At 37.5% G+C, this 13,788-nt stretch overlaps 1 non-coding gene across 1 annotated transcript; it reads right to left on the bottom strand.

Annotated features, from left to right (window-relative positions):
• Positions 1-9,532: 9,532 nt before the first annotated feature.
• LOC112773595 (small nucleolar RNA R71) lies at positions 9,533-9,640 on the bottom strand. Its single transcript, XR_003188139.1, has one exon. It is a non-coding gene; the product is annotated as a small nucleolar RNA R71 (small nucleolar RNA).
• Between the last annotated feature and the right edge of the window lie 4,148 nt (positions 9,641-13,788).

The following is a 13,788-nucleotide window of genomic DNA, read 5'->3' as shown; positions in this document are numbered from 1 at the left end:
AGTGGTGTTAACCACTTGCTCCGGGTAAGAGGTGAGCACGCTAGATAAGATGCAGTGGTGTTATCCACTTGTTCCGGGTATAAATTGAGAATGAGTGGATGAATGAATGAATGGTAATGATAATGAAAGTGTGTTTTTTGTATGTGACTCCGAGTAAGATGCAGTGGTGTTATCCACTTGCTCCGAGTAAAAGCTAAAAAGCCAGGTAAGATGCAGTGGTGTTATCCACATGCTCCGGAAAAGTCCAAGGCTTCGGGTAAGACACAAGGGCTGTGTTCTATTGCCGCTTGCTCCGGGCCGAGAATGTAACACTGCCTGGGTAAGAGGTAGGGTGAAGTTGTCCCCTGCTCCGGGTACGCGGGTAAGATGCAAGGGTTGTGGCGTTGTCCCACTTGCTCCGTGTTTGGTGTTCTGTCCAGTGGTTAGCTATCAGGACATGTCGGGTTGGCTTTCCAACCGACAGATAAGACTCATCAGCCACTAGGACAGGCATGCATCATATGTATCTATATGTCTAGTTTGGATTGACTAAGTGATTGCATAACTAAGTGCTACTTGATTATCTGCTATATTTGAACCCTATTTGTGATTTTCTCTGTTTGTAATAACTGTGGTTGTTGCATTTGATTATGTTGGTGGTTGGGAAGTTCGGAGGAGTTAGAAAGGGGAATTTTAGATAGCTCTGAAGAACCTTAGCTAGTTGCCTATTTTAATTTCATGGTTTAGTTATGTTTTAAGCTTTAATTATCTGTTGGAAGTTCTAAGAATGCCTTCGGCTTTTCCAAGACATTATATGTTAGATATGTGGGCACTGTTACAATGCTGAGAACCTCCGGTTCTCACTCATGCGGATTTTGTGGTTTTCAGATGCAGGATAGGCTGCACCTCGCTGAGGCGTGCTAAAAGCTTTTGATGTTGTGAAGATCTTCATCTCTTGGGTTTATTTTGGTTATTTGTATTTGCTTAGATAATTATTATCTCCACCTATATATATATATGTTCTATTAATTCCTCTTAGAGGTGATTATGGAGATTCAGGTCTTGTAACTCTGTATTTTGGGTTTTCTTTTGGGTTTTCCTATATATATATCCATATATGAAGAACTATGTGCTCGGACCAATTTATCTTCGCGAGTGGAGTCTTGAGTTTTGTTACATGTATTTTGAAACTCTTGGTATATCAACTCCTTAGCTTGTTCTACCTTGCGCCATCTGCTTTATCGCTTCGTGAGCGTTATGCTGTTCTACATAACAATTGTTGTTTAATCCCTTTCTTCAAAGGCTCCTAGTTATAAACCTTTTTCACAATATTATATATTAAATTTTCTTTTTAGAGGTCGTAGTACCTCGCCACCTCTGTTTTACATCCTAGGTGCAAAGCTCTGTGTGGTAGGGTGTTTCACGGTACGGCCTCACCCAATTGGGTGTGAGCTTTCCTTCTCCCGGGGTGCGGGACCGATGTCGTTGTGCCGTACGACAGGGTCTCCTAGTCTGAAGTCTCGTTTCACCACGCCGCAATTGTACCTTAGGTTTACTTTTTGTTTTAGGGTAATTTTCTGTAGGTATGCTATGCTCCTGACTTCGTCTGTGAGGTCCCTTTCAGCGCTGTTGTTGTGTCCTTCCATAGTTCTTCGTGAGCAAGGATCTCCAACCCCAACTGAAATGATAGCTTCAAAGTCGTACATTAACCGAAAGGGGGGTTTCTCCTATTGAGGTTTGAGGGGACTTCCGACATTGGGTGGGTGTGATGGTGGTGTAAAAACCGGAGTGAACGCTTTAATAAAATAACAATTTTTTATTGCCCGAAATCGGTTCAAAAATATAAAAAATGTTATTTTTAAAATATAAAGGTGAAATTTGAATTTAATAGATTTTTCTGAGTGGGAAAATGTATATTTACAGAAAAGTTTTGTAAAAACTGCGTACTGGTGCTTAAGTCAGCAGTACCAGCTCTAGTTTGTCCGGTACCATGTATTTTGGAAAATAAGATTTTGAAAATTGATTTATTATTTTGAAAGGACAAAAATAATTTAGAATTGAAAATCGGACACTAATCTTAAAGGTTTTGACCCAAAGTGGGCAAAACAGACCAAAAACACTTAGCGGGTTAGACCGGGCCCAAGTTGGACTCAAGTCCAAAATATAAATACCCTAACTAATGAGCTTTCAGCTCATTTTCATCACAAAGAGAGAGAGAGGCGCGGATTGAGAGAGAAGGGAGAAGAAAAGGGGTGTCACTATTCATTGTCACGTTCCGGGGGCCATAACTTGAGCTACGGAGCTCCGATTGACGAGCCGTTTGCGGCCACACGAAACTCTTGTCAAGCTCTTTGGTTCTAACTAAGTTTTTCTGGTAAGATTTTGAAACTCAAGCTCCAGTTTCCAGCCCTAGCTTTTCTGCGTTTTTGGGTTTGGTTTTTGAGCAAGTTTTGTGTTTTTATTTGTTTAGATGATCTCTAGAAGCAGGTAATTGTTGAGTTTTACCCCTAATCTAGTTGAGTAAGGTAAGGTTTCACTAAATCCTTATGTTTAGTTATTTTTGTGAACCCTAGGTTTAATGTTCGTATTTTATGTGATGTTAGATTGAGTTTTGGTGTTTGTTGGAGTTGGTTTGAGGCTTTGGATCGAGTTTGGTGGCTTCGTTTTGGTGTTTGGTGCCTATTGGAAATCGACCAAGGTATGGTTTCGGTTTCCTTTATGTAATATATAATATTTCTGGAAACTTAGGCTAGTGGACCATAGGATAGGATTGAATTGGATGTATGGTTGTTTGAATTAATATTGTGGTATATGCATGTTAATGGAAATTGAAGAAATTGTATATGTTGAAATAGAATTGTGGTAGACTCTGGTACGATGATGGATTGATGTTAATTGTTGGTGGTTATTGATTATTGTGGGTGCTGGTACATTTAGGGATTATGGATGTTGATGATGTTTGTGATGATTTTGATGAACTAGGATGGTGATTGTCTATATTTGGAGAGAGAATTGGAGTCTCTATCCTTGTTGTATTTCCCAAGTATAATAGTAAATGTTCAATGCTTCCACTTAGTTATCCTTTAGGAATTGAAGGAAAGTCAAGTGGGTATCGCTAATTCTAGCCCACAAGTCCAAGTCACTACATGGGGAAGGACTAGAGTTGGTAAGAGTTGAGTTAGCCAGCAATTCCCAATGACAGATCAATACTTGAGTATCACAACTCAAGGAACCCCAATTAATCAATCCCCAAGCCAAGTTAGGAGATCTACTCCATTAACATGAATGCCATTTTCATAAACACATAATAACTGTAAATAAAAGACATGATAATAATGAGAAATTAATTAAATAAAAATTGGCACTGAAAATAATTAACAAGAATCAAACAAGCAATAAAAATAAACATAAAAATACTTCAATGCATTAATAAAATTCAAGAGTGACAAGATCCATACATAAAATCAAAGCAATTAAATGGAGAAGAGTAATAGAAGTATTAGAGAAGAAAACTGTAAGAACAATGACTCTAATGGAAGGTAGTAAGCAGCTCTCTCAAGATCCAATTCAAAGCAAAACTAAGAACATCAAAAATCCTAGAGAAAATTAGCTGTTTCTCTCTCTAGAATTCAATACTAAAAAAAAACTAAAGTGAAAGTGAAGTGTGCTCAGTCTCAGCTCCATCCTTGACTTTAGTCTGCATTTTCTGGCTTGAATCTGTGTCCAAATCAGCCCAGAAATCGCCCCCAGCGAGTTCTGTTAAGTGCAGCACATGACGCTCTTTCATGCGTACGCGTCGTCCATGCATATGCGTCACAGAACCTTGCACCTGGCCACGCATACATGTCATTCACGCATACGCGTCATTGAAAAATGCTCCTGATCACGCGCACGCATCTGCCATCCATGCGCGTCGCTCCTCGCTTCTCAAATCTTTAGTTTCTTGTGTTCCTTCTACTTTAACATGCTTTATCTTCATCCTTTAAGCCATCCGTGCCCTATAAACCTGAAAACACTTAACAAACACATCACGGCATCAAATGGTAATAAAGGAGAATTAAAAATTAACAATTTTAAGGCCTAGAAAGCATGTTTTCAATCATAACACAAAATTAGGAAGGAAACTTAAAAACATGCAATTTACATGAATAAGTGTGAGAATAGTTGATAAAAGCCACTCAATTTAGTCCAAAATGCATCATAAAATAGTGGTATATCAAATCTCCCCACACTTAAACATTAGAATGTCCTCATGCTAAGCTCAATGAAAACAAAAGAGTGAAGGGAAAATGGTGAGACTTATGCAATGCAATTTATCTATAAGAATGCAACTACATGCTAAATGCTTCTACCTACTTGGTTAAAAGTAAACAAATTCTTCAAGAACAAACATAGCTGGATTCCACTAATTTAAATTTGAAAATAAAGTACAAGTAAACTTGCAAGAAGAAAGCTCATGAAAGTCGGGAACAAAGAATCGAGCATCGAACCCTCACTGGAAGTGTATACACTCTAATGACCCTAGTGTTTAAGGGTCAATTCTCTCGGTTCTCGACTAATCTTGCTTTCTAAGGCTTGCTCTTCTTCTAGCAATCAACAACATTTAATGCACAGACACAAATATCAAGAGGGATTTTCAACGGTTGTAATGGGGTTAGGGTCAAGGTAGGAATGGATTTGGTTAAGTGGACTAAAATCCAAATCCTTGATTAACCTAAACTTCCCACCTAACTTAGGACATTCCATGTTATCACAATACAAAGCCTAGTCCCCCATTAACTATTTTTCCATAAATCCATGCACCTTGATATCTTTTGAGTATAAATTATATGCATTAGTTCACTTATTAGGCTTGGGGCATTTCGTCCCCTTTTTATTGCTTTCTCTTTTTCTTTTCTTTTCCTTTCCTTATTATTCATATTTTATTTCTTACTTTTTTTTTCATTTTTTTTTCAGTGAGTTAATGCATGTGATTAATGTACTGGATGCATGAACAAGTGCCCGAATATTTTCACATTTTCATATAAGAATATAAAATACCCAATTACCTAACCAAGTAATTCCCAATCCCGAATTCTCCACACGTAGTTCGTATGCATTCTCACTAGTCTAAGATAACTAAGGATTCAAATTAGGGACATTTTTTTTGTTTTCTGCTTAGAGTTAATGATGTGCTAAAATAAAGAATAAATGGGGTACAATAGGCTCAATATTGGGTTGCAAAGAGAAATGAAATGGTAAGGCCATATGGGTATGTGAGCTATAGTGAAACAAGGCCTCAATCACGTAAGTGCATGCATACATCAATCAATGGAAATATTGAATCAAGCAAGACAAAGATCACAATCTTAGAGAGAACAACTCATACCAAAATAAAATATTGGTTGATAAGATGCAATGATGAGCGGATAATTTATACGCTTTTTGGCATTATTTTTACATAGTTTTCAGTATGATTTTGTTAGTTTTTAGTATATTTTTTTAGTTTTTAAATAAAAATCACATTTTTGAACTTTACTATGAGTTTGTGTGTTTTTCTGTGATTTCAGGTAATTTCTGACTGAAATTGAGGGACTTGAGCAAAAATCAGATTCAGAGGTTGAAGAAGGACTATAGATGCTGTTGGATTCTGACCTCCCTGCACTCAAAGTGAATTTCGGAAGCTACAGGAGTCCAAATGGGGCACTCTCAATTGTGTTGGAAAGTAGACATCCAGGGCATTCCAGCAATATATAATAGTTCATACTTTGCCCGAGTTTAGATGACACAAACTGGTGTTCAACGCCAGCTCTCTGCCTTATTCTGGAGTTAAACGCCAGAAACAGGTTGCAAAGCAGAGTTAAACGCCAGAAACAGGTTACAAACTGGCGTTTAACTTCAAAGAAGACCTCTACATGTAAAAGCTTCAATGCTCAGCCCAAGCACACACCAAGTGGGCCCGGAAGTGGATTTTTGCATCATTTATTCATTTCTGTAAACCCTAGTAATTAGTTTAGTATAAATAGGACTTTTTACTATTGTATTTACATCTTTGGACATCTTTTGATCATCTTTGGATTATCTTTTGATCCTTTGATCACGTTTTGAAGGCTGGCCATTCGGCCATGCCTATACCTTCATCACTTATGTATTCTCAACGGTAGAGTTTCTACACACCATAGATTAAGGTGTGGAGATCTGCTGTTCTTCATGAATTAATGAAAAGTATTATTGTTTTTCAATTCAATTCAAGTCTATTTCTTCTCTAAGATATTCATTCGCACACAAGAACATGATGAATGTGATGATTATGTGACGCTCATCATCATTCTTCCTTATGAACGCGTGCCTGACAAACACATCTGTTCTACATGTAAACAAGCTTGAATGTGTATCTCTTAGCCTCCTGATCGTGAGATCAGAGTCTTCGTGGTATAGGCTAGCATATTAGCGGCCATTCTTGAGATCCGGAAAGTCTAAACCTTGTTTGTGCTATTCCGAGTAGGATCTGGGAAGGGATGGCTGTGACGAGCTTCAAACTTGCGAGTGCTGGGCGTAGTGACAAACGCAAAAGGATTACTGAATCCTATTCCAGTATGATCGAAAACCGACAGATGATTAGCCGTGCGATGACAGCGCATCTTGGACCATTTTCACTGAGAGGACGGGAAGTAACCATTGACAACGGTGATGCCCTACATAAAGCTTGCCATAGAAAGGAGTATGAAGGATTGGATGAAGACAGTAGGAAAGCAGAGGTTCAGAAGGAACAAAAGCATCTCCATATGCTTATCTGAAATTCTCACTAATGAATTACATATGTATCTCTATCTTTATTTTACGTTTTATTTATCTTTTAATTATTAAAATTCTATAACCATTTGAATCCTCCTGACTGAGATTTACAAGGTGGCCATAGCTTGCTTCAAGCCGACAATCTCCGTGGGATCGACCCTTACTCATGTAAGGTTTATTACTTGGACGACCCAGTGCACTTGCTGGTTAGTTGTGCGAAGTTGTGACAAAGAACTAAAATTATGAACGTGCGTATTAAGTTTTTGACGCCGTTAACAAGGAATGAACGATCACGATTTCTGCGCACCAAGTTTTTGGCGCCGTTGCCGGGGATTGTTTGAGTTTGGACAACTGACGGTTCATCTTGTTGCTCAGATCAGGTAATTTTATTTTAACTTTAAGCTTTTTGTTTTTATTGTTTTTATCTTCGAAAAATTTTCAAAAAAAAATTTTAATAAAACTAAATTATTCTATGTTCTTCAGAATTTTTACGAATGAATTCTAGAGTTTCTTGATGATTTGTTGAAGTCTGGCTAGCTGTAAAGCCATGTCTAATTCTTTTGGACCGAGATTTCAACTTATCATCACAAAGAGTCCTTGGACTCCCATTGTATCAGCTGTTGTATGCCTGATTTGTATGCTAAAGCTTGGCTGGCCATTGGCCATGTCTAGTGTTTTGGACCAGACCTTTCACTGAAAGCTTGGCTGGCTAGTGAGCCATGTCTAATTCCTGGACCGAAGCTTTAGACTAACATTGCATGATTCCTGGAATTCTCATTAAAAATTTTGAAATCCTTGTTTTTCTTTTTCAAATTAATTTTCGGAAAAATAAAAAAAATTTAATAAAATCTAAAAACCAAAAATTTGTGTTTCTTGTTTAAGTCTTCTGTCAATTCTTAAGTTTGGTGTCAATTGCATCTTTTTAATTGTTCTTTAATTTTCGAAACTCATGCATGGTGTTCTTCATAATCTTCAAGTTGTTCTTGATGATTTGCTTTGTTTGATCTTTGCATTTTTATGTTTTGTATCTTTTCTTCTTTTTCATATGCATTTTCAATTTGTTAGTGTCTAAAGTTTGAAAATTTCTAAGTTTGGTGTCTTGCATGTTTTTTTTTTCTTAAAAATTTTCAAAAATAAGTTCTTGGTGTTCATCTTGACATTCAAAGTGTTCTTGGTATTCATCTTGACATTTAAAGTGTTCTTGCATGCATCATGTGTTTTAATCTTGAATTCTCATGTTTTGAGTCTTTTCATTGTTTTTCTCTTTCTTCATTAAAAATTCAAAAATAAAAAAAATATCTTTCCCTTATTTCACTCATAAATTTTCGAAAATTTGAGTTGACTTTTTCAAAACTTTTTAAAATTTAGTTTTTTCTTATGAGTCAAATCAAATTTTCATTAAAAAAAATTCTATCTTTTTCAAATCTTTTTCAAAAATCAAATCTTTTTCATTTTTTCTTTCATAATTTCAAAATTTTCAAAATTTATTTTCAAAATCTTTTTCTTTTTTTATTTCATATTTCCAAAATTAATACTAACAATTAATGTGATTGACTCGAAAATTTTAAGTTGTTACTTGCCTAGTAAGAAAGGTTCATTCTTTAAATTTTAAAATCCTATCTTTTAGTTTCTTGTTAGTCAAGTAATCAACTTTAATTTTCAGAAATCAAATCTTTTTAATTTCCTTTTTAAATCTTTTTTCAAATTAAATTTCAATCATATCTTTTTCAATTTCAATCACATCTTTTTCAAAATCAATTTCAAAATCTTTTCTAACCTCTTATCTTTTCAAAAATTGATTTTCAAATCTTTTTCAATTAATCCTATCTTTTTGTTTAACTCTTATCTTTTTCAAAACCACCTAACTAATTATCTCTCTCTAATTTTCGAAAGTCACCTTCCTCTTTTTCAAAATTCTTTTTTAATTAACTAATTGTTTTAAATTTTAATTTAATTTAATTTAAATTTTCTTTTTAAAATTTTCGAATTTTAACTTTAATTTTAAATTAAAAACAAAAATATTTTTCTTTTCTTTTCAATTATTTTCGAAAATCTTTTCTCTCTCTCATCTCCTTCTAATTATTTATTTATTTACTAACACTTCTCTTCATCTCAAAATTCGAACCCTCTCTTCCTCTTGGTGTTCGAATTTCTCTTCTTCTATTCCTTTCTTCTTCTACTCACATAAAGGAATCTCTATACTGTGACATAGAGGATTCCATATTTTCTTTTCTGTTTTCTTCTTTTTCATATGAGCAGGAACAAGGATAAGAACATTCTTGTTGAGGCTGATCCTGAACCTGAAAGGACTCTGAAGAGGAAGCTAAGGGAAGCTAAAACACAACTCTCTAGAGAAAATCTGACAGAAATTTTTGAAAAAGAAAGAGACATGGCCGAAAATAATAATAATGCAAGGAAGATGCTTGGTGACTTTACTGCACCAAATTCTAATTTACATGGAAGAAGCATCTCAATCCCTGCCATTGGAGCAAACAATTTTGAGCTAAAGCCTCAATTAGTTTCTCTGATGCAACAGAACTGCAAGTTTCATGGACTTCCATCAGAAGATCCTTTTCAGTTAACTGAATTCTTACAGATCTGTGATACTGTTAAGACCAATGGGGTTGACTCCGAGGTCTACAGGCTTATGCTTTTCTCGTTTGCTGTAAGAGACAGAGCTAGAATATGGTCGGACTCTAAACCTAAGGATAGCCTGAACTCTTGGGATAAGCTGGTCACGGCTTTCTTAGCCAAGTTATTTCCTCCTCAAAAGCTTAGCAAGCTTAGAGTGGATGTTCAAACCTTCAAACAAAAAGAAGGTGAATCCTTCTCTGAAGCTTGGGAGAGATACAAGCAACTGACCAAAAAGTGTCCTTCTGACATGCTTTCAGAATGGACCATCCTGGATATATTCTATGATGGTCTATCTGAATTATCAAAGATGTCATTGGACCATTCTGCAGGTGGATCCATTCACCTAAAGAAAATGCCTGCAGAAGCTCAGGAACTCATTGACATGGTTGCAAATAACCAGTTCATGTACACTTCTGAAAGAAATCCTGTGAGTAATGGGACGCCTCAGAGGAAGGGAGTTCTTGAAATTAATACTCTGAATGCCATATTGGCTCAGAATAAAATATTGACTCAGCAAGTCAATATGATTCTCAGAGTCTGAATGGATTGCAAGATGCATCCAACAGTACTCAAGAGGCATCTTGTAAAGAAGAAGCTTATGATCCTGAGAACCCTGCAATAGCAGAGGTGAATTACATAACCCTATGGAAACACCTATAATCCCTCATGGAGAAATCTTCCAAATTTCTCATGGAAGGATCAACAAAAGCCTCAACAAGGCTTTAATAATGGTGGGAGAAACAGGTTCAACAATAGCAAACCTTTTCCATCATCCACTCAGCAACAGATAGAGAATTCTGAGCAGAATCCATCTAGCTTAGCAAATATAGCCTCTGATCTATCTAAGGCCACTTTAAGTTTCATGAATGAAACAAGGTCCTCCATTAGAAATTTGGAGGGACAAGTGGGCCAGTTGAGTAAAAGGGTCACTGAAACTCCTCCTAGTATTCTCCCAAGCAATACAGAAGAAAATCCAAAGAGAGAGTGCAAAGCCATTGATTTGACCATCATGGCCGAACCTACAAGGGAGGAGGAGGATGTGAATCCTAGTGAGGAAGACCTCCTGGAACGCTCAGTGACCAATAAGGAGTTTCCCTTTGAGGAACCAAAGGAATCTGAGGCTCATCTAAAGATCATAGAGATTCCATTGAACCTCCTTCTGCCCTTCATGAGCTCTGATGAGTATTCATCCTCTGAAGAGAATGAAGACAATACTGAAGAGCAAGTTGCTAACTACCTTGATGCAATCATGAAGCTGAATGCCAAATTATTTGGTAATGAGACTTGGGAAGATGAACCTCCCTTGCTCACCAATGAACTAAATGCATTGGATAGGCAGAAATTAGCTCAAAAGAAATAGGATCCTGATAAATTCCTAATTCCCTGTAACATAGGCACCATGACCTTTGAGAAGACTCTGTGTGACCTGGGGTCAGGCATTAACCTTATGCCACTCACTGTAATGGAGAAACTTGAAATCTTTGAGGTGCAAGATGCTAAAATCTCTTTAGAGATGGCAGATAACTCAAGAAAACAGGCTTATGGACAAGTAGAGGATGTGTTAGTAAAGGTTGAAGGCCTTTACATCCCTGCTAATTTCATAATCCTAGACATTGGGAAGGATGAGGATGAATCCATCATCCTTGGAAGACCCTTCCTAGCCACAACAAGAGCTGTGATTGATGTGGACAGAGGAGAATTAGTCCTTCAACTGAATGAGGACAACCTTATGTTTAAAACTCAAGGATCTCCTTCTGTAACCATGGAGAGTAAGCATGAAAAGCTTCTCTCACTGTAGAGTCAACCAAAGCCCCCACAGTCAAACTCTAAGTCTGGTGTTGGGAGGCCACAACCAAACTCTAAGTTTGGTGTTGAACCCCCACATTCAAACTCTAAGTTTAGTGTTGGGAGGTTCCAACAATGCTCTGAACATCTGTGAGGCTCCATGAGAGCTCACTGTCAAGCTATTGACATTAAAGAAGCGCTTGTTAGAAGGCAACCCAATGTTATTTAATTATATCTATTTTATTTTCTATTGTTATTTTATATATTTTTTAGGTTGATGATCATGTGGAGTCACAAAAACTATTGAAAAATCAAAAACAGAATGAAAAACAGCTTTAAAAATAGCTCACCCTGGAGAAAAAACTTACTGGCATTTAAACGCCAGTAAGAAGCATCAAACTGGCGTTTAACGCTAGAAAGAAGCATCAAGCTGGCGTTAAGCACCAGAAACAAGCACCAGACTGGCGTTTAACGCCAGAACAGAGCATGGAAGTGGCGTTAAACGCCAGAAATAGGCTACATTTTGGCGTTTAACGATAAAAACAAGCAGCAAGCTGGCGTTTAACGCCAGACATGCATGCTAAGGGCATTTTACACGCCTAATTGGAGCAGGAATGTTAAGTCCTTGACCCCATAGGATCTGCGGATCCCACAGGATCCCCTCAGGATCTGTGGACCCCACAGGATCCCCACATTTTCTTCTCTCCTCTTCACACCTTTTAATAACTCTCTTCCACAAATATCCCTTACCAATCACCTCAATCACTTTTCCCCATCACCTCTTCACCACTCATATCCAACCCCACCTACCTTCAAAATTCAAACTCTTTTCCTTCCCAAACCCAACCCTAATGGCCGAACCCTAAACCTCTCCCCCACTCCTATATAAACCCCTCATTCCTTCTTTATTTTCACACAACACAACCCTTTCTTCTCCCCCTTGGCCGCATATACCTTCTCCCTCCATCTCCTCCATTTTCTTCCTCTTCTCCTTCTTTCTTTCTTCTTTTGCTCGGGGACGAGCAAACATTTTATGTTTGGTGTGGTAAAAGCATTGCTTTTTATTTTTCCATAACCATTAATGGCACCTAAGGCCAGAGAAACCTCAAGAAAGAGGAAAGGGAAGGCAATTGCTTCCACCTCTGAGTCATGGGAGATGGAGAGATTCATCTCAAAGGTCCATCAAGACCACTTCTATGAAGTTGTGGCCAAGAAGAAAGTGATCCCTGAGGTTCCTTTCAAGCTCAAAAAGAATGAGTATCCAGAGAGCCGACATGAGATCCGAAGAAGAGGTTGGAAAGTTCTCACCAACCCCATTCAACAAGTCGGGATCTTAATGGTTCAAGAGTTCTATGCAAATGCATGGATCACTAGGAACCATGATCAAAGTGTGAACTCGAATCCAAAGCATTGGCTTACCATGGTTCGGGGGAAATACTTAGATTTCAGTCCGGAAAATGTAAGGCTGGCATTCAACTTGCCAATGATGGAAGAAAATGCACGCCCCTACACTAGAAGGGTCAACTTTGATCAAAGGTTGGACTAAGTCCTCATGGACATATGTGTGGAAGGAGCTCAATGGAAAGTTGAATCAAGAGGCAAGCCGGTTCAATTGAGAAGACTGGACCTTAAGCCTGTAGCTAGAGGATGTTGGAGTTTATTCAACGCTCAATCATTCCTACTAGCAACCGGTCTGAAGTTACTATAGACCGGGCCATCATGATCCATAGTATCATGATTGGGGAGGAAGTGGAAGTTCATGAGATTATACCTCAAGAACTCTACAAGGTGGCTGACAAGTCCTCTACTTTGGCAAGGTTAGCCTTTCCTCACCTCATTTGTCACCTCTGCAATTCGGCTGGAATTGACATAGAGGGAGACATCCTCATTGAAGAGGACAAGCCCATCACTAAGAAGAGGATGGAGCAAACAAGAGATCATGGACCTCAACAAGAGCATGAGGAAATTCCTCACCATGAAATCCCTGAGATGCCTCAAGGGATACACTTCCCTCCACAAAACTATTGGGAGCAAATCAACACTTTCCTAGGAGAATTAAGCTCCAACATGGGACAACTAAGGATGGAGCACTAAGAGCACTCCATCATCCTCCATGAGATTAGAGAAGATCAAAGAGCTATGAGGGAGGAGCACCAAAGACAAGGAAGAGACATAGAGGAGCTCAAGAGAACCATTGGTTCTTCAAGAAGAGGAAGACGTCACCCTCACTAAGGTGGACCCATTCCTTAATCTCTTTGTTCTTATTTTCCTATTTTTTGTTTACTATGCTTTATGTTTATGTTTGTGTCTTATTACATGATCATTAGTATTTAAGTGTCTATGCCTTAAAGTTATGAATGTCCTATGAATCCATCACCTCTCTTAAATAAAAACTATTTTAATTACAAAAGAACAAGAAGTATATAGTTTCGAATTCATCCTTGAAACTAGTTTAATTATTTTGATGTGGTGACAATATTTTTTGTTTTCTGAATGAATGCTTGAACAGTACATATGTCTTTTGATATTGTGGTTTATGAATGTTAAATATGTTGGCTCTTGAAAGAATGATGAAAAAGGAGAAATGTTATTGATAATCTGAAAAATCATAAAATT

This window comes from Arachis hypogaea, chromosome 18 (genome assembly GCF_003086295.3).
Source record: "Arachis hypogaea cultivar Tifrunner chromosome 18, arahy.Tifrunner.gnm2.J5K5, whole genome shotgun sequence".
Classification (NCBI taxonomy): domain Eukaryota; kingdom Viridiplantae; phylum Streptophyta; class Magnoliopsida; order Fabales; family Fabaceae; genus Arachis; species Arachis hypogaea.
The sequence above is the reverse complement of the archived record's forward strand: the minus strand, read 5'-3'. Positions and strand labels throughout refer to the sequence as shown.